Below are 22,990 nucleotides of genomic sequence, written 5' to 3'. Positions count from 1 at the left end.
GGTGCTACAAAACAAATCCTTAGTATGAGAATAACTAGAGACAGGAAGAATCGCAAATTAACATTGTCTCAAAGTGAGTACATAGAAAAGGTGTTGAAAAGGTTTAATATGCATAATGCAAAACCAGTTAGTATACCTTTGGCTAGCCATTTCAAATTAAGTAAGGAGGCGTGTCCCAAGACTCAGGAAGAAATGGCTCATATGTCTAAAGTTCCATATGCATCAGCAGTTGAAAGCTTAATGTATGCAATGGTCTGCACAAGGCCTGATATTGCACATGCAGTGGGAGTTGTAAGCAGGTACATGAACAATCTAGGAAAATAACATTGGATGGCGGTGAAGTGGATTCTCAGGTATTTGAGAAGTACCACAAATCAAGCATTATGCTTTGGTGGTTCAAACATTGCTCTACAGGGATATGTTGATGTAAGTATGGCAGGTCATAGAGATAACAAGAGGAGCACAACAGGGTATGTGTTTATTGTAGGTGGAATAGCTGTCAGTTGGGTTTCAAAAATCCAAAGTGTTGTTTCACTTTCAACAACAGAAGCAGAGTATGTTGCTGCTACAGAGACTAGTAAAGAAATGATTTGGTTACAAAGGTTTTTGGATGAATTGGGTAAGAAGCAGGAGTTGGGCAGGTTATACAGTGACAGCCAAAGTGCCATACATGTTACAAAGAACTCTGCATTTCATTCCAAGGCTAAACATATACAGCTCAAGTACCATTTCATACGGTCAGCATTAAAAGATGGACAGTTGAAGCTAGAAAAGATATACACTATCCAGAATCCTACAGATATGCTAACAAAAGTTGCAACCAGGGAGAAACTAAGAATCTGCTCAGTTTCAATTGGTCTTAAAGTATGATGAAGAAGATGAGAAATAACCAAGTCCAAAGTGGAGTCATTGTCTAGCAAATGAAGCAGCAGTGGAGTTTGCTATAATCAGTCTCAAAGTGGGAGATTGTTCGGTGTGGAGCCTTATTATCTTCTATATTCAAAGGTTTTAGCTGGATGTATACCCTAGGAAGATTTTACACCCCTCCACGCGGGGCGGTGTGGGGGGGACTTGTCCCCCCTGCAGGGGTCTGCGGGGGTAAATCCCCCATAGCTGGGGGGTCTGGGGGCCAGCGGTCCCCCAAAGCTAAAAATAGATGTACAATTGCCTTGTAAAAGTCTAGTAATTTCCAATCAATATAGGTCGTTCATTAGGTGGATGATCTGATAGTAGAAGTTATGTTTAATTTAGGGTTTTTTGCCCTAGAAGGCAACCGCTCACTATATATGAGGGAATTGTATTGTGTCTATGGATATCTGTATTCTGAGTGGGGAAGAGAGAGGAGATTGAGAGCGAAGAGGGTGTTACAATGGATCTGTTGTAGGTTGTATCTCTTCAGTTTTCTAGATAATATAATAAAATAAGGACTGGTTGTTTCTCCATGGACGTAGCCCAAACTGGGTGAACCACATATATCTGTGTTTCTCTTGTTCTATGCATTTTCTATGTTTATATTTCTGCAATATTTTATGTGTTCCATTTCTCTGTAATATATAATTTTCTAACATTATTGTCCTCTAAGGAGTGTGGAGGCTTTTTCTTTCTCGCTACACTTCCTCTGTTTGAAACTACATTACTGTAGGAGGAAGTGGAGCTCCCTCCTCCTTGCACTTCCATGGTTACCTGTTTACCTCTGTCACTTCCTTTGTTGAACCCTAGAACCAGGTCTCCACCAATGTTCACCCTAGATGTGTAATGGCCATATTTACAGAAATTAATGTTGGGTACATTTCCTGTAGATCTGGTGGAAGTAAGGAAATGGAGACATCAAAATGAAATTGATAATCCTCATATTGTACCACATTATATGCACTTAAGACATACAATCGTTTGAGATAAAAAATTTTAATGTTTTCATCAAGCTACAGACTATTGGTGTGACTATGAATGGAAACATTATGGATCTTCAAATGTGCATGAATTACTATGGTTAAAAAATGATCCTAACATGGACATGTTGAATTGGTAGGATCATAAGCAAGTCATAATTGCAAAAGAATATTTTGATGGTTGTGTACATGCAATGAATCCACACTGTGAAAATCAAAGAGATATTCAAATTAGACTCAATGTCGATGATCATCCTTGCTTAATGTACAAACAAAAAATATTTCAATCTAATCCTATGATTGATTATGAAGAAATTGTTAATTATGTTGAGCGTCACATCACCTATAATGAGATATCTTGCCTTAGAAAGAAGGCATTAAGATTGTTATCTCGATATAAGGCACCGTGGGATATATCTTAAGAGTCAAAACATGATGTCGGTGAGAATGCAAAAATGAAATATAGATTGGAAACCTATTCTTTCAAAGTGTTTCATCATTAATTACATAGCAAAGTATGAAGCAAAATGTGAAAAAGGATTAGACATATTTTATGATATTTTTATGTGTCTCTCTTCTATTCAAAATCCAAATGAACCAAAAGAACATGCACGCAAGAGTTTGTTGTGTGAAACCATTGTTGATAGAGATATAGGTGCATAGCAGACCAGTCATTTACTTCTAGAGCTCCCTCTTTCTGAATGTATTCATCGATTTGAGGCACTAAATGGTGGTATGAAGGTTTTCGAACAAGTACGGGTTAAGACTTATAATGAAAACAAAGATAATTCACTTATGGATGCATATACCATACAACCTACCGACATAGAGCACCTTGCATTGAAAGATGCGGAAAAATCATGGTCATATGAAAAACAACAACATGAGGAAAAATGTTTACCATTGGAGAACACAACTATGGGATGTATTGTTGTGGGGAAAAGTATCCAACACGGAATGACCCTATCCCACTCTAAGGGTGATAGTTCCTTAGCAACAGTCATCTAAGATTACTTCTTTATGACATGCAAAAGAGGAAAGGAAGAGATCCACTTACCGATGTCTTGCGCAAATGGTCGATCCAATCTTCTCTCTTTGCCGCTTGCTCCCAGCTCCTTGTCTTCTCACGGGCCCAGCTACACAAGATCCTGCAAACAAGACGAGAAAAGGAAACTAAAAGAAGCATGCATTCATAATTGATTCAAGGATTAGCATAAATCAAATACGCAAGTAAGACAACACATCATTGAAACACATGCGAATAGAAGAACCTCAAATGCTTTATTAATGGAAGAAAGTAAGGTTCAGGCGGTGATACTACCATAAGAGGTCCAATCCAGCATCACCTTCCCGACGGAAAGAAATATCCTCTTCACCTCCCTCAAGCAATCACCCAATAATCTCAATTGTAAACCAACAGCAATTCTTTGCACAAAATTCCGGCCTCCAGATCCCATGGGATGAGATCCTTATATAGAGTTTTGGAGTGAAGATAAGTCAGCTTGATGTGTGACTGTTGTCCTCTTCAACCCCAGTTGTTCTTTAGTTCTTGAGTCCACTCGGAGATTCTACCTTCCACTTGGAGTTTTAGAACCTCTTTACTCATCATTAGGCGAATCTTCTGATCCAAGTGTCAATTTGGAAGCTTCCTGGGCACTGACACATTGAGGAAAGATTCCTCCACATGTCCAAACTCGCTCAGTGCAGGTAGCCTTTGATGAAGTTGACATTCAACGCAGGTACACCATGGAGTAGTTGACATTCAGCGCAGATGCTCAGTGGAGCAGCTGCTTTGATCCAAAATTGACCTGTTTTTGAGTGTTTTTCAGTGGAGAACTGATCTGAAGCGCTGTGGTTTGCTGACCTTGTTCCTCTAGGGGTAGGAACAACATGTTTAGGGACTTTGGATCCCTCAGATTATTGACATTTCATGCTCTATGCTGTAAGGCACAAAAATGTCTATAACAGTTGCCCCCTAAAGTATGAGGTTGTTTATCGGGTGAAATGCTTTATTAGGAGGATCCGAAGTTCATTCAATCGTCGGGAGGTGACCTGTAACAAAATACAATACAATACATTATTTTTCACACTGCTTTCATGACCTAGCTGATGCGGGCATTTCCCATGCTCAGCTTTATAAATACATTTTCTGTACATAAACAGACGATCGTCTGATGTAGACTGATAATTCTCTGCTTAAATTATCATCCTTTTAGTAGGATGATCATCTGCTGCATATGTCAATGTTTTTTATCTCCTGAATATATATCGCAGCCCGGATGGATGAAACTAGATCCGGGGTCTTCAAACTTGTCCGATCTTCACTTTAAGTACAGGTCGATCCATGTGAGAATTTCTTGGAGTCGAACATGGAAAGACATCGCTTGATTACCAGTCAATAATGTAAACTGTTAACAAGCGCGAGAGGAATCACCGATAATGATGATGACCCTCAAGGTACTACAGCACAATTCACGTGGCATGAATATAGGATTTGGCGTCGAACACCACGCAAAGTCTCCCGGTCGAAGGTCATTAATGTATACCTGTCGCCGGAAGTGAGAAACTTGCCATTGAGGCATGCAAGCTTCAAAGTACTGAGGGGGTGTTCCTAGATCAACTTCTTGGATAATGAGCTGATGTCGACAAGAAGTGATCTGTCAAAGGAGGGCCCTAATGAATCCCACATCAGTGACACGGAACGGAGCTAGTAATTGTGATGATGGTGAAAATGATCTGTGAAATATGATTCAGGGTGGCGGTCATGAAAGGATGAAAGATGATGTATGGCAGTGGATGGGACCCGGTTGACACTCTCTGAATGACATCTCTTGAACATATAACGACACTGATGTGATGGATCGGTAGCATTACCCCAAATGTGGATGGTATGGCAAGACCATGGTGAAGGGACCGGTGAATGAAAACAACCCAACCCGATGTTTTTACGGAGGCAAAAGTGTCATGTTCAAGAGCAACTTGCTACCATTAAGCTTTGAGGTTCTCCCAATTTTTCCCCAGTCATTTCTGACCAGTACCTCTTTATTTTTGTCAAGCTTGAGGAGGATAACATATGCTTGTTCTATAACCTGCCCTTCGGGCAAGCCCATCGCTATGTTTTAACGAGCCTAGCGATAGGGAAACTCGTTCTCGTCTAAAGACAAGTTTGTCGCTATTCAATATTTTTAACGAGCCTAGCGACAAAGACAACTCGGTCCTTTTAATTTTTAGAGAGTCTAAAAAGGGTACATAAAGTTAACTCCAAAGGTCCTTTTTCGTCATCTAATCCCTTAAGTCCGAAAAAGTATAAAACAATACAGAAGGGATGAATGTTCGATAGCTTTATCGAGCCGAACTAGACAAGCGCTCGATCTTTTTGTGCAATAATCCCTCAGGTCCAAAAAGATTAAAATCTAGAGGAGGGATAGCTCTTCCGGTCCTTTTAACGAGCTGGAAGGCCAAAACTCGACAAACTTTTCGTATTTTATGAGTCAGTGAAAAGAGCTCAAAGAAGACTCGTATTTTGAGGAACGAGTGATAAACAGGGATAGCAGCAGATTCCAGGTACAGGTTGGAATTTTCCAATCACGACAGTGTCACAAGGATGGCTAGGTGGAATCACTCTTCGCAGCTGTTCCTCAAAATAGGTAGACAATCAAGTGGATGTGAATGATCGGCCAAATGAAAAGTGGAGGTGACGGTGCACAAACACGACCAAGGCTTTTATGGCTGATGATTTTACGGTCTCAAATGGTTATTTACCGGTTCATTTTTTCTGGATGAGCTTGAACTCTGGGGGAAGCTTGCTCACATGCTTATGTTTATTTTTTAACGAGCATGAATTCCGCGTTAAAACTACTCGGTTTTGCGTTTATTTTTTAACGAGCATGAACTTTGCCAAAACTGCTCGTTTTTACCAGTCATAAAGTAGGAAGGTCTCCTGGTAGATTGCTCGCTATTTTTTAAGGAGCTTCATCTCGCTATGCTTTGCTCCATATACTCTCTTTATGCAAGCTGGGTAACGGCTTATCCTACGGGTTAGAGGGGTTAGACCTACCTAAAAAACTAAAAAGCCGCCCGTGCTTGTATTCCAAGAGGTTTGCATGCCCCCAGGTATAAAGTCTAATTTCAAGGTCGCCCCTACTTTTCCGTTTAAAAACCCTTGTTTTCAACGGGTGAGGCTTACCTCTTTCAGGTTACCCAAAGATTGTTCTGCTAATCCTTTCAAACAGAAACTTTCTTCGGCGATGCCTACCTAAGATAGACAATGGTGAGTAACGGGCTCCCGTCCTCCCACATAACTTTAACAAAAGAATCTTTTTCCAGAACAACCCCACTTCCTAACTGCCCCTTCTTCCTCATGAGAGCCGGACTCTTGCCGGCTCTTACTCTTACGAAGATGAAGGAGGGGACGGGGTACAGACTAGTCATATTCTCCCGCGGAAATTCTACTTTACACCCAAGGTTTTTTCTGACCCCACTAGACCAGGATGCATGCCCCCTGGGTTCCGGCCCTACTTTCCCGAATCACTCGCACTCATCAGGAAGAAGAATCGGAGGTAGAGACCTTTCTTGATCGAAAAGACCATTCAGGATAGGTATGTGACTATTTGCGATGAGTGATCCCGGAAATGAAAGTTGGTCTACGAGCTTGACCATTCTTCCTTCGTATGGAAAACACATTATTCGAAAGAGTGAGGAGACTATTGCTTCCATGCAATATATGTAGTCTCGTCCAAGGAGTAGGTTATAATCCAAGGGTCCTTGGACGACCATCAAATTCATCTTGACAGCCTTCCCTTTCAATGTAATAGGCACATTAGGTAGAATCCCTAATGGTCGACTGGTTCCTTTGTCAAAACCCGAGAGATTCCTTATCTCAGGCAAAAGCGCCGGGAAACCCAGTGCTTTCCAAGCAATAGAGGACAGGATACTCACAGATGCCCCTTCATCAATGATAGTTCCAGCCATCACCATTTTGTATATTTGGACTATAATTCTGAAAGGTATACTGGCTGGTAACCGGGGTCTGCCTAGTTGGTTCCAATCAAAGGACACAACCAGGTTGCTTGGTGGTGGGACCGAATATATGGCCGGATATGATCCTGACGATGCTCCTTCCTGCGGTAAAGGAGTGGGCGCATTGCCCTGATGCTCATCAGAATCGGTGTTGATGAAAAGAATCTGGATGGTGTCATCCTTACTCTCTTCGGTGAGGGTGTCAGCCGAAGATGAATCTTCAGTGACGGCGTCATTTGAAGACGAAACTTCTGAAGGGAGAACCGGGTCAACTGCCGTTTCGACCTTTGGACTTTCGTCCGGTCCGGATTCAGTAGGTTCATTTTCAGTGACTGACGCTTCAGCTGGCCCTATGAGCGGGGTAGCTGTATTTTCAACCAACGAAGGACTTGGCACGAGTTTTTGATATCCAGGAGGAAGTAGCAATGGTGCAACCGGTTGATCTTCCAAAACTCTCTTTGCTTCGTCTAAAAAGGGACAACGGCGGAGGGTGTGATTGCCTTCACACAGTTCACAGGGGAATCTCATTCCCCTTCGTCGTCTAGAACCTTCACTTTCGCTGGTCGATGGTAAGCATTCAACCTGGCTGTCAGAGGTTGATGCTTCCAAACTATGCAAACGAGGGGACCAGTCCCTTAGTATTCGAGGAATACTGGGACAATCACGGTGGAAGTGGTCTCCTTCACATATGACACATGGCGCCTTAGGCCCGGTCTGTGTTGTGTGTGGATTTTGGTTAGGTGTCTTTTGCTTGCCCCCAGCCGCCTTTGGCTCCTTCTGCTTCTTTTCTTTCTTCTTCTTCTCCTTTTTCTTCTCTATGGGAGCTCGGCTTTCGGCGGCTCGACCCTTCGAAGAGGAAGGATCGGAATCCTTCTTCTTCTCTATGGGAGCTTGGCTTTCGGCGGCTCGACCCTTCGAAGAGGAAGGATCGGAGGAAGATCTATAAGAAGCGGAAGGCTGGAGGGCAGCTCTAGACTGGTCTAACTATTGACTCGACTGTTCAGGAACCGTGGTGGTCTGAACTACAGTGGTTGAGAATAGCCAAACTGGCAGGCCAATTGTCAGTCCTGGAAGCGACAACGTGGCCATGTGGGGCGCACCAACTTCTCCCCAAGAGGAGAAAGGGCTAGGGTTCCCATCATGTGGAATCCCTTGGTTGGTGTGTTCCGTGTTCTCAACCTCAAGATCAACGCAGGAATAAGGGGTGATTATGTTCCGTTTAGAATGAATTTTATATGACGACGCTTTAGACACAACTTGCTTTTTCACTTTTTAAGAGTCGAGAAAAAGCTAAAGATGACTCTAGTCTCCTTCGATGTATTAACGAGCCCGAAGTGACAAATGCTTGGATGGACTTTTTTAGTTATAGAGTTTGAAAAAGGCCAAAAGAAACTACTCTGGAGCTCTAGGCAGAGGGTGTGCCAAACCTTTCGCGAAACCACAGAATACGTTTTACGGTACGAGTGGTCGATCTTCGTGAATGCTGTGTTCACTGCATCGCGATCAGTAGGGCGGCCGACACGGCTTCCTGTGGATAAAGGCTTTTTTCCTATAGGGGTCTCCCAATATACGCGACGGTACGCGGGAGCACAAGTCCGTATTAGTGCTATCGTCCCTCAGGAGGAATCACCCACCTTCGTAGAGATCGACAGTCACTATGTTTAACGACGCCGGAACACGTCTCTACCTAGACCTCTACTATGTTTCGTTATGTTTCAAAGCGTTGTTATGTAAATTCAGTTCGTTTTAGGTTGATCTTGCTTAGCAGTTTGCCTTTATGGATCACCACATGATGTATGATACAACTCCTAAATGCAGTCTAAGAATGATAAGCAAGCTTTTTCAATTCTTTCAACTTATGAAAATCTTAACTACTAAGGGAAAAGAAAGACATCTTCTTTTCAAACAGATCATAGAGCACACACTTATGCACTTTTCCTAAGTCGACATGAAAACTGTCAAAATGCACATGCACAATGCAAGTATTTCTTTTCTTCTTCCTTAATGTTGATGTATTACAAAAAGAAAGTTGTTGTATGATTTCGAATTCAATTTCAAGCGAAAAGCAAACAAGTTTTTGTCCAATAATCAAAAGATCACCTTAAGATTCACTCGTTTCAACACAAGAAATACTGAAATTCGAACCATATAACGAAAGCAAATGCTCAAGTAGCTATGAACAGCAATAAACTAGCTCTCAGAATCACAAAGACACTTTATCACAGGTCTAGATCCAGGAGGCCACAGCAAGACTAGTTCACTTTCGCTATGGGAAACTGTGAATGAAAGTAAGAAATACAATAAGAACAATCACGGTTTCTTCACACAACTGAGGCGGAATGATGGCAAAGAAAGGTAGTTTCAGATGGGTATACAGGTTGACAACAGGCTGCAAAAACAATACTGAAAACTGGGCAACAGAAAGCAGGGAACCCCAGTTGCACAATGCAAAACTGGTTCAGCGCAGGTAGGACGCTGTCAGTTTGACATTCAGCGCAGGTAGCCCCTTCGGGACCTGCGTTGCAGTGCAGGTAGCCTTCACTGCAGCTGCACTGAAGAGAAAACTCTCGTCTCTCTTTGGTTCCGAGTCACAGATTGCTCAAAAATCAACGGTTTTTGGCCAAATCAGAGGCTATCAATCAAGTATACACTAGAGGATGATTAAAGGAAGATGAACACTATCACAAAGAGCTAATAAGAGTCCTTGTGGATCAGCTCTTCAAATCATAAACATGCCCAGAACTGAGCTAGAGTAGCTGCCCTCTACTTTGCCTTCAAAAGATTCGAATGCAGTTCGATTCGGTACTCCCTTTGTTTAGGAAATGAATAGCAAGAAACACAAGCTACCAACAAGACACGATCCCCAGCGGAGTCGCCAGTTTGTTGTGGGGAAAAGTATCCAACACGGAATGACCCTATCCCACTCTAAGGGTGATAGTTCCTTAGCAACAGTCAAAGCAAAGCTATCTAAGATTACTTCTTTATGACATGCAAAAGAGGAAAGGAAGAGATCCACTTACCGATGTCTTGCGCAAATGGTCGATCCAATCTTCTCTCTTTGCCGCTTGCTCCCAGCTCCTTGTCTTCTCACGGGCCCAGCTACACAAGATCCTGCAAACAAGACGAGAAAAGGAAACTACAAGAAGCATGCATTCATAATTGATTCAAGGATTAGCATAAATCAAATACGCAAGTAAGACAACACATCATTGAAACACATGCGAATAGAAGAACCTCAAATGCTTTATTAATGGAAGAAAGTAAGGTTCAGGCGGTGATACTACCATAAGAGGTCCAATCCAGCATCACCTTCCCGACGGAAAGAAATCTCCTCTTCACCTCCCTCAAGCAATCACCCAATACTCTCAACTGTAAACCAACAGCAATTCTTTGCACAAAATTCCGGCCTCCAGATCCCATGGGATGAGATCCTTATATAGAGTTTTGGAGTGAAGATAAGTCAGCTTGATGTGTGACTGTTGTCCTCTTCAACCCTGGTTTTTCTTTAGTTCTTGAGTCCACTCAGAGATTCTACCTTCCACTTGGAGTTTTAGAACCTCTTTACTCATCATTAGGCGAATCTTCTGATCCAAGTGTCAATTTGGAAGCTTCCTGGGCACTGACACATTGAGGAAAGATTCCTCCACATGTCCAAACTCTCTCAGCGCAGGTAGCCTTTGATGAAGTTAACATTCAGCACAGGTACACCATGGAGTAGTTGACATTCAGCGCAGATGCTCAGTGGAGCAGCTGCTTTGATCCAAAATTGACCTGTTTTTGAGTGTTTTTCAGTGGAGAACTGATCTGAAGTGCTGTGGTTTGCTGACCTTGTTCCTCTAGGGGTAGGAACAACATGTTTAGGGACTTTGGATCCCTTAGATTATTGACATTTCATGCTCTATGCTGTAAGGCACAAAAATGTCTATAACATGTATGTTACCTTGATTTAGATCCCAATAAAACAGATGCTACATTTGTTTAATTTTTTTTGTTTTATTTGGTATTACACAAATCCTTTCATGATTTTGGGAGAGATATTGGTGAAACATTTTATGAGATAGTGTATAATTGGGAAAATTTATGTTACCAACTGTTACACAACATTTTGTCACTATCCCTGTACTCCCCATTCCTTGATCCTTGAGGACCTCTACAGTGAACCCTATATGCTTACCCTTCATGAAGAAACCCCCATTGTGTCCCCCTTCATGAGCAGATCAATTCCCTTTTGTAGCATTTCCCCTGAAACTTCTGTTTTTCCCAGTTTACAAGACCGATGCTAATGGCCCTCGTCTTCCTCACACCGATATGTATGGATTAGCATCATCCCTAGCGCCAACTGGAGCAACTGAGCTTTGTTCCAATCACACCGGTCCTCTTATGGAAAGTTTTTTAAATAAAGAGCTGAAGCTTCTAGCTCTAGAAGCTTCGTAACAGAAGTTTGGTAAATGGTTTAGCCAAATGGGGTCGAGGATGTCAGTTTGGGCTCCTTTCCCCTATAATGATAGAACTACCTCAAGGGATAAGACGTTCTCCCATGAGAAGAGGATCCATCTCCCATCCATTCATCCTATATAAACCTCCCTTTTTCCCAAGCACAAGCTAGTGTTAATATTGGTGTGCTACTGCTAATTAAGTTTGGAGTAAATAATAAGCTATTCATAGTTGTAGCTCTCTTGTTGTGTGAGGGAGAAGTGGGATTTGGTGGAGAGAAGCTTAAAGGGAAGAGCCTTAAAACTATTGTTGTTGAGGCCATCATGGAATGCTAGCAGAAGTGTGTGGGAACCTGGTCTTGTCAGAGTTCTTTGCACTGGACGACAAGTCCACATAATTGGATTTTGACTGAGTGATTTCACGGGTGTTCGACTTCATTTCATCTATTAAAATTCTGTGGATTGTGCTTCTAGTACCTTGAGGACCATTGTCATTATTGGTGGTTTCTCTCGCACTTGTTAACAATTTACATCATTGACTGGTAATCAAGCGAATTTCTAGCATGTTCGACATCAACACATCTATTCGTATGTTAGACTTTGTACTTTGATCATGTCGTGTTGGAGTGAAAGACCATGGACTCAACTCACACAAGTCTAGGTTGCAAAGCGATGTGACATGGTTATGTTGATATACATGTCTCTTTCAAATGGATGGTTGCGACCATACCATGAATTATCATATGTGATCCTTCTCATTTTTAGATGGCTGCAACCATACCTTGGTTTCATTATGATCCTCTTTGACGAATGGTTGTGCCCATACCTAGATCCCTTTACATGATCATTTTCTGGATGGTTGCTTCCATGCCACAATTCATGTATCATTTGACATAGTTCTCAGTTATGTATATGTAATCTATACTTGCTTGCAGGTTTTCCACCGACAGACTACGGTTCCCCGCATTGATTTATAAAGTGTTTCATCCCTCACTCTAGTTCGGCCTTCATGCTTTAGTGGGCATCTGTTACACAACATTTTGTCACTGTCCCTGTACTCCCCATTCATTGATCTTAGAAGACCTCTACAGTGAACCCTATATGCTTACCCTTCATGAAGAAACCCCCATTGTGTCCCTCTTCATGAGCAGATCAATTCCCTTTTACACCATTTCCCCTAAAACTTTTGTTTTGCCTAGTTTAAAAGACCGACGCTAATGGCCCTTGTCTTCCTCATGTCGATATGTAGGGATTAGCACTATCCCTAGCGCCGACCGGAGTGATTGAGCTTTTTTCTAGTCATGTTGGTCCTCTTACGGAATTTTTTTTAAATAAAGAGCTGAAGCTTCCAACTCTAGAAGCTTTGTAACGGAAGTATGGTAAATGATTTTGCCGAATGGGGTCAAGGATGTCAGTTTTGGCTCCTTTCCCCTATAATGATGGAACTACCTCAAGGGATAAGACCTTCTCCCATGAGAAGAAGATCCATCTCCCATCCATTCATCCTATATAAACCTCCCTTTTTTCCAAGCACAAGCTAGTGTTAATATTGATGTGCTAATGCTATTTATGTTTGGAGTAAACAACAATCTATTCATAATTGTATCTCTCTAGTTGTGTGAGGGAGAAGTGTGATTTGGTTTGGAGTGAAGCCTAAAGGGAAAATTCTTAAAAATATTGTTGTTGAGGCCATCATGGAATGCTAGCAAAAGTGTGTGGGAACCTAGTCTTGTCAAAGGAGAATGGCAACATCAAGGAAATGGTTGTAATCTCTTCTTGATTCAATATATATGCAACTATCGATTGATTTCCTACATGATTTTCCATCTTACATATGCATGGCTTAATGTTTCTTGACTTGTTACGTAGGTTGAATTACAATTTGTCTATTATCATGGTTGTTGCTTGCTGTTGTTTACTTGTTTTAGGTGTTTGAAGAAGGAAGCGAGAGATAGCTGGAGTGAGCAAGCAAGGACATCATCAAATGGGATAAGCATACTAAGAGGTAGGCCCTCTAAATTGGTTCTAACCTAAGGAAATATTCCATAGAATTTATCAGTTGTGGCTAGACCCATTATCAGGCTAGAGGGATTTGTTTGTGTCTGCACTTATAATTTTACTTCACCACACCAACCATGAAACGTTGACCACAATCCGATCTAGTTGAATCTGATGAAGAATAAGAAGTTAAAAATCCACCTTCATATTCTAGGGAGAATGAGTGGGAGAACATTTGTGGATTATATAAGAATAAATTTATAAATTACAATGAGTATGAGATGTCGGGACATAAAGATCATGATCATGAGCATAATTAGAACAAATTTTTTATTGATATATCCACTTTCAATTGTGCTATTAATTTCATATATCAAAATAGAAATTTGAATTGCATTTGCACTAACCCAAATCAAAAGTATTATTTCTTTGAAAGTCTTGGGGTTCAGGAGATAAAAACACTTGATATTTCCCTTGAGCATTACATATTAGTGATTGATCCACTATGTATTATAATCCAAGGAACTACGTGTATAGGAAAGTAGTATTCAATTGGAACTATTAAAAATGCATTTGAAAATGATTCCTTTCGTAAGAAGAGTCCATTAATTATTTTATCTCCTACAAGGGTTGAAGCTTTCAACATATCTACAACAACAATTCATTTTTCACTTTAGCTACCAATAAAGACATAACACATCTACAAAGATCACATTTAATTAAATTATAGGAAGATATGAGACATGTGAGATATGTTGTGATAGATGAAATGAGTTTAATTGGAAGAAATCGATTAAAAGACATTGATTCAAGACTTCAATAGACTTTCCGATAAAATGTTAAAATTCATTTTGGTGGGAGGTCAATTATATTGGTAGGTGATTTGGGATAATTGCCACCCATTATGGATAAACCTATATATTCCTATAATGGTGTTGTGACAGAATTGTGGAACTCATTCAAAAAGGTTGTGATGCTTGATACTGTGCTTCGACAAGATGGAAAAACAATCAATAAATATAATTTCATCATTTGTTGATGAATGTAAGGAATGTTAAAAAAAATGTGGAAGACTAGAAATTAATTATGACTCGTACAAATACATCCTTGGATTCTTCCATAATACAGTCCTTCAATAAGGAAATATATTTGTGTGTGAAAAATGATGATGTACACAATCATAATAAGATTTCTCTAATAAAGCTAAATTATCCCATTGGAAATAGATGAGGAAGAAATGGAGCTTGGGTTACTTATTTTCACTGTAGCTCAAGTGATGCTTACATTGTTGATTTATGGTAGCATCACATGTGATATAAGCCTCAAAATGTGTAGGGAGGCTAGGATACATGTATTCTCGAATACCCATAAATCGTTTTGGGAAATTCCATCCAAAGATAGTTTTATTAAAATGATTAATTATTTTAATGGATGCCTAAGTCTAAACTTAGGAAATTAAAATAATTAAAGGGTATTAATTAAACTGAGGGTGAAACTTCTAGAAGAAGATGAGGATCAAGCCAAAATGATCCGAGCCATTGATTAGAATATAATCTAGGCCATTGGTTACTCAACAAGAAGATTATAAGAAAATACTTGATGAACATTTGGAAAACACATCAGAGAGAGATCAAGAGATCGAATTTCACGGAGAGGGAAGTGCAACGGTTGCTAGAGAATCGATCGAGTATATTTCTTGTAGTGAGGGGCAATGATAGTTTCTAGAGGGAAGTTCTCCCAGTCCAGAGAGTACAAGGAAAAGAGGAAAGAAAGGCATCCAAAGAGGTTGATGCAGGGTCACACAGAACTACGTTGTGGCAGCGGAGAGCTTTAGAGGGAGATCGAAATTCTACTGAAGAACAGTTAGGATTTAGTGCCAGAGCTGGGGTGTGAGGCCGAGAGGCCAGAGAGCCGAAGTTTCCATCTAGCAGAAGATCAAAATGAGGTGCAGCGCAGTCCCAACTACAGTGATGCAATGACTCTGTAGGAGTGACGTAGAACTATGCAGAGGCTAATCTCCAACACAGAACATTGTTGTTTCTTCCAGTGACAGGATGAGATCATCTCACTATTTGTTTACCTAATTTCTCTCTGTATTAGATAGCCAATTGGGCATCCAACAAATTGTATTCAGAAAACTTCTGCTTAATAATAAAAACCCTTCGTTGCTACACTGCTTTTTCCACATTGGGTTTTTCTGAGGACATTTGTCCAAAAATAATGGTGTCATGTGTAGTGTATTTGTTTCTTTCTTAGTTTCTTGTTTATGCATATTATTTAAGTTATGAAGGTTGCACTTATATTTATTTCACTATTCATAGTAGAACACAGTAAATAACTTGCATGGATTAACAAGTAGGACAAGTAATATCAATTTGTTGCAGTAGTTATTCGGGGATTCTCGAATTTTCACATATTATCAAAGCATAGCTGAAGTAAGAGAACAGAGCCAGAAGATCCCAGCGTTGAGGAGGAGGGAATTCGAAGTGGTTCGTAGGTAACAAATCAAATCCCCAAAAGGATTGCGTAGTCTAGGCAAGGAGGGAAAAATTTTTAAGGAAATTTTCTCTCTAAGTGAGTCAACAGAGAGAATGACTTCCAGATCGAATTTTTCTACTGTAAGAGGAAGCAGAGCAAAGAAATTTTCTGGTGAGATGCAGTTTTCTGCAGCAGTTGCTAGGATAGAAAAAATTCAGAAGAAGGAAGGAGGCACTTGAGGGAATTTCTTCCTTAGAGAATTCCTAGCCATGGAATTCGATTTCTGAAGTGTTGAGTTGTAACAGAGAGGAGAAAATCTATTAACTCTAGCAAGAAGTGTGCAGACTAGCCTAGCAGTTGTGCAGAGGAAAGAGGAGGCAGTTTGACATTTTGTTGACAAAGATTACAGCTAATGGGCTATGAGATCAGGATCAGTTGGATGGTGCATCCAACTATGTGATCTGGAAAGCAAGGATATCATGCCTTCTCGATGAGAACAATCTCAAAACCTATGTCAACAGTGTGGTAGCTCTACCCACGGATCCAGATCCATTCAATAAGTACAAGGGTGAGATGGAAAAGGCCAAGCGATTGATCCTCGATGGAGTGAGAGATCACATAGTGTTTCACATTTCCAGAAAGGATACTGCCCGACAGATGTGGGAAACATTATGTTATGAAACCAACTCAAGGAAAAGATAGAAAAGATAGATCAATGCCTTAAAATTCAGCCTCTTCGAGGGGGCAACCTCCTTTACATTACATAAATGAACAATTCTTGGATGATTCAAATGACAAAACCTCCTTTCTATATATAGGAGTCTAAGGAGTCACAATATAACCCAGCCGACCTAAAAATAATAATATAAAGCCACAAAAATAACAATAGAGGGATTCTATGGGGCATAGTAATAACAATATGGGGACAATAGGGGCACAACAACATTAATAAGGGGTACAACTACAATAGTAATGGTGTAATCACTAGTATTATAGGGACCCAAAATGCCCCTCTCCTTCAAAAAAGTGTTGTCCTCAACACTTGAGTAGTTCTGGATGCTTCTATATAAAATTCTCATCCTCCCATGTGGAATCTTCAGCAGATAAGTTCTTCCACTTGATAAGATACTCTGAAATTGATCGATTTCGTAGCTGTCGAGTTCTTGTTTCTGTGACTGCTTCTAGTTCCAATATAATTTTTCCTTCCACGTCAAGTTCTGGCAATATTGTTTGAACTGGGAGCTTATCACCTATAACCTTCTTTAAACATGAAACATGGAAAACTGGGTGCAATCGAGAAGCTGCAGGAAGCTCCAATTTGTATGCCATAGTACCAATCTTTTGCAACACCTTATATGGACCATAATACTTTGGTGATAATTTATTATCCTTCTTAGCTTTCTTGAGGGACATTTGCTTATATGGTTTTAGTCGTAGGAATACCCAATCACCTACATCAAAACTTCTTTCACTACGATGTTGATCTACCCGTTGTTTCATTCTATTCTGTGCCAACACGAGGTTATCCTTTAAGAGTTGGAGGACTTGTTGTTGATGTTTGATGTGATGTTCCACTACTTGAACCTTATAATTTTCTCTTAAGTATGACGTGATGGATGGTGGCTGATACCCATAAAGTGCCATAAATGGGGTCGTTTTTGTTGCTGTATGGAAGGAAGTTTTATACCACCATTCAGCCAGAGGCAACCATTTGACCCATTGTGTCTGTTTATCATATACAAAGCAACGAAGATATGCTTCCAAACATTTGTTTACTATCTCAGTTTTCCCATCAGATTGAGGATGATAAGATGAGATATGAGCTAACTGAGTACCAAGACAAGAAAATAATTCTATCCAAAAATTTCCAGTGAAAATGGGATCTCTGTCACTTACAATAATCTTTGGGTTTCCATGTAGCTTTTGAATTGTTTCCATAAATGCAGTAGAAACTGTATTGGCTTTAAATGGATGTGATAATGCACAAAAGTGTGCATACTTGGTAAGTCTATCAACTACCACCATGATGACACTCTTTCTCTTAGACTTGGGTAAACCTGTGATAAAATCCATTGAAACCTCCTCCCAACGTTGTCTTGGAATGGATAAAGTTTGTAATAGACCTGGTGTATTAATTGTTTCAACTTTATTTTGTTGGCAAACCAAAAATTCCACCACAAACTTTTGAATATCTGATTTAAGGCCATCCCAAAAAAATTCCTTCTTAAGCTTGTGGTATGTTTTTAAAAATCCTGAGTGCCCTCCTAAGGGAGAAGTGTGCAATTCCATAAGAATCTTTTGTTTTAGCTGGGAATTCTTACAGAGGTATAAGCGATCTTTGTACCATAAGGAATCATTTTGCCAGCTAAATGTATCCGATGTACTGGAATCTTGTTGCAACTTTCGAATAAGTGCCCACACTTCTTTTTCATTCTTCCATTCCTTCCTTGCTTCGTTTATCCAATCTGGTTGGATAATAGAAATGGCGCACAAAAATGCTTCCACATCCTCATCCTTTCTTGAGAGTGCATCTGCCACCACATTTTTCTTCCCTTTTTTGTAGATGATTTCAAAGTCATAACCCAACATCTTTGTGACCCACTTTTGTTGCTCTTCAGAGGATAATCTTTGTTCTAAAAAGTATTTAAGGCTATCATGATCCATTTTTACCTTGAAGTGTCTTCCCATTAGGTAGGGTCGCCATTTCTTAAGTGCATGGAGTATTGCCAACATTTCCTTCTCATAAATAGCTTTGTGTAAAAACATTCCCTTGATTGGACGACTTTCAAAAGCAATGGGTCTTTCATCTTGCATTAAAATAGCACCAATTCCATTTCTTGAAGCATCACATTCCACAATAAAGGTTTTTGTGAAGTCCGGTGTAGCTAAGATAGGTTCTTGGCACATTGCCTCTTTAAGATGTTTGAAGGCCTTTGTTGCTTCTGGAGTCCATGAAAATGCATCTTTCTTCAATAGTGTTGTTAGAGGTGCTGCTATTCTCCCATAATTCTTAACAAAATTGCGATAATACCCTGTCAACCCGAGAAATCCTCGCAGATGTTTTATGGATGTGGGGATTTTCCATTCCTTAATGGCTTTAATTTTTCTAGGGTCTACCTTAACTCCTTCATGAGATACAATATGACCCAGATATTCCACCTCTTGTACTCCAAAGAAAAATTTGGATCTTTTTGCATATAATTGTTTCTCCTCCAATAGTTGTAGCACCCTGCCAACATGTTCGACATGATCCTTCCAAGACTTGCTGTAGATTAGTATATCATCAAAAAATACTAACACAAATTTTCTAAGGAATGGTTTGAAAATTGAGTTCATCAAACCTTGAAATGTTGAGGGTGCATTGGTAAGGCCAAAAGGCATGACCAAAAATTCATAATGACCCTCATGAGTTCTAAATGCTATTTTCGGAATGTCTTCAGCCTTCATTCTGATTTGATGATATCCTGAACGAAGATCCAACTTGGTGAAGTAAATTGATCTATGCAATTCATCCAGTAATTCATCAATGACAGGAATGGGAAACTTATCTTTAATAGTGAGCTTGTTGAGCTCCTTATAATCCGGACACATGCGCCATGATCCATCCTTCTTGTGCACCAATACTACTGGAGCAGAGAAAGAACTTTGACTCGGTTGAATTATACCAACCTCTAGCATTTCTGCAACCATACGTTCAATTTCACTCTTTTGGGCATAGGGATATCTGTACGGCATGATGTTTGGAGGAACACTTCTTGGAATCAGATGAATAGCATGATCATGATCACGAATAGGTGGTAGACCTTTGGGAGTCTCAAATACCTTGGAATGATTGTCCAAGACTTTTTGGAGATCTGGAGAAATAGATGATTCCAATGTGGAAATATCTAGCGAACATAATTGTGCAATTACACCTTTTCGTTCCTTTTTTAGAAGCTTTTTCATACCGTTATAGTTGATTATCTTTCCTGGTTTCCCTGCAATACCCCTTAATTCAACTTCCTTTCCTTCCACAGAAAATTTCATGAAAAATTCTTGAAAATTAAAAGCTATTGTACCCAAGGATTGTAGCCATTAGACTCCTAATACAACATCAACACCTCCCATTGGAATGGAAAGCATTGGGCTAGTCAATACATATTCTCCCATGGATAGCTTGATATTATGGCACTTTCTAGAGCAATTTATTGTTCCTCCATTTGCAACCATCACTTGACACTCTGGTGCTGGATATAAGAAGCAATTCAATTCTTTTGCTACCTTACAATGAATAAAATTGTGAGTACTTCCTGAATCAATCAACACTATTACCTTTTTCTTCTTGATTTGTCCTTCTATCTTGATGGTTTGAGGAGTGGTAATTCCCACCAATGCATTACAAGATATGGTCGGATTCATTTGTTCTTCATCTAGGCTTTGTTCCTGGAGTATATCCTCTTATTTTGACCTTTCTTGCTCCTTTTCTTCTTCCTCTTCACAATCTATGTAGAATAATTTCTTCTCAGCACACTTATGACCTTTAGTGTATTTACTATCACAACTGTAGAAAAGCCCTTTTGCTCTTTTTTCTTCCAATTGTTGTGGTGTCAACCTTATAGGTTGTGGAAGACTAGCGGAAACAACACTTCCGTCTTTATATTTGTGAGTGGTATGCTTCCTGGTTGCCATAATTTTGCTTTCTCTAATGAATCAGGTTCCCAAATGCGAACATCATGTTGGATATTATCCTTTAAAGACCCTATGAACACATCAATCCTATGCTCCTCTGGAATATTTTTTACCCTTATGTTCAATTTTTGGAACTCCTCAATGTCCTCCATTATTGAACCCTTTTGTTTGAGACTTATCAATTGGCTAAAAAAAGTGTTGCTTTTTGTATCCTCATAATGTGCTATCAATTCTTCCGTAAAAATTTCCCAAGTGATAAATTGTTTACGAGAGCAAAGCCATTGATACCATACAAACTGATTTGGTTCCAAATATAAAGTTGCAATACGTACCTTTTGTGTGTTTTGCACATTATTGAGATCGAAAAATTGCTCCATCTGTAATATCCATGTTGTGGGATCCTTGCCATCAAACTTCCTCATATCGATTTTTGGAATATGGTGCGTCTTCGATCCAACATTAGAGTCTATGAAAACATGATTAACATTTCCTTTGTTTGCATAATGAGTTTCCTTTACTCCCCTTTCACCATTAGTAAATATTTCTTGTAGAAAATTTGTCAAATCTGCCTTAAAATCTATCTTCAAATCGTCAATCTTGGCTTCCACGCCCTTTATCTTAGATTCCACGCCATTTATCTTAGCTTCTGTTAGCTTTTGTGAGAGAGAAATTTGTTGCACTTGGTCTTGTAATTTTGATATATCATGTAGCATTTCTTCCTCTTCTTCATGAGTCATGCTAGAGCTTTCAGATTGCTTACTATGTGTTTGCATTTTCTTTCCTCGGGGCATCAGTTACTGATACTAATGCTCTACTATGCCCTTTGAATTCCTTCAAAATAATTTTTCAAACCAAGCTTAAGCAAAAATTTAAAAAATCTACACACCTTTTTTCAATTTGTAGGAGCTCGATATTGCCTCTGATGTATCTCTGTAATTTCAGATCATCCAGTTCTGAAATTGCAACCTGCGGTAGCCCTATGTGTCCTCTTTCCAATGCCACCAGTGTGACTCCAATTGGATTCTCCAATGAAGATTTATGCCAAATCTCCCACAGTGACCTGATTATAGACTAATTAAGTAGAGCAAACTTGTATGATGTTCCACGAGTCACTATTTTGACCTTTGGCTTTGACAAATATATACAAGAAACTATAGTCCGTCCTCTTTCTATACCTTATTACAAAATTTCAATTCGATGATCAGAGAGAAAGTTATGATGATTTTCCCCAGGTCACCTGTTTGGAATGTAATTCAGGAGTCTGCAAAAAGACCAACATCCTTAGATCATATCTCTGCAAATATAGAGCGGAAAGCTCTGAAATTCGGACCCGAGATTCAATGCGATTTCTTCTCAAACAGATTTTTTTTTTAGCTTCTAAAACGTCGCAAAAAAAAATTTATATCGAAAATGCCACGATCACCTGTTTGGAGCAGCGAAACCCTAGAATCCAAAGCTCTGATACCAAATGTTATGAAACCAGCTCAAGTAAAAGATAGAAAAGATAGATCAATGCCTTAAAATTCAGCCTCTTCGAGGGGGCAACCTCCTTTACATTACATAAATGAACAATTCTTGGATGATTCAAATGACAAAACCTCCTTTCTATATATAGGAGTCTAAGGAGTCACAATATAACCCAGCCGACCTAACAATAATAATATAAAGCCACAAAAATAACAATAGAGGGATTCTATGGGGCATAGTAATAACAATATGGGGAAAATAGGGGCACAACAATATTAATAAGGGGTACAAATACAATAGTAATGGGGTAATCGCTAGTATTATAGGGACCCAACACATTAGCTATGCTATACGAATGATCTTTCGAGCAGCAAAAGATGTAGTTGGAGAAAAAGATGAGATCCATGCATATGCAGAAGGGGGAATGCATTAACCCATTCCTCACAAGGCTTCAAGAAATCTGAGATTCATTGGCAACTGTGGGGTCAACACCTCAGCCTACCAAGATGGTGAGGATGGCCCTGAATTCTGTTTCAGAAGAATGGCAAGTATTTGTCTAGAGCATCCTGGGTAGAGAAAGATTGCCAAATTGGGAAGGGATGTGGGTTGCTCTTCAAGAGGAAGAGATGAGGTGAGACTTAGTCAAGTGAAAACTTGATGGCAGCAACAACAATGGGATGAAGCCCAAGGAGGAGGAAGAAAATGAAACCCTCGCATCAAAGAGGTAGCAGGAGAATCAAAGAAAGAAGAAGGATGTCTCAAAGATCAAATGTTTTTGGTGTAGTGAATTTGGTCACTACGCTACACAGTGTCCTCTTAAGAACAAGGACAAGGATAAGAAACATTATTCACAACCTACAATTGCAAAGATCGAGGAGGAGGAGTTTTCCATGGTTGCCTAGATACCTCCATGAGAGAGGTGGGATGATCTAGTACTGTAGTTTGAAATAACTGAAAATGGGTAGGATCCTTGAGGAGTCCACCTCTTGGATCAATACTTTGCTATACGAGCCCATATCAGAAGTAGCAGGATGGACC

Source organism: Pinus tabuliformis, chromosome 2_2 (genome assembly GCF_031772625.1).
Source record: "Pinus tabuliformis cultivar Carrire ecotype Pingquan chromosome 2_2, CPIR1, whole genome shotgun sequence".
In the NCBI taxonomy this organism is placed as follows: Eukaryota; Viridiplantae; Streptophyta; class Pinopsida; order Pinales; family Pinaceae; genus Pinus; species Pinus tabuliformis.
The sequence above is the reverse complement of the archived record's forward strand: the minus strand, read 5'-3'. Positions refer to the sequence as shown.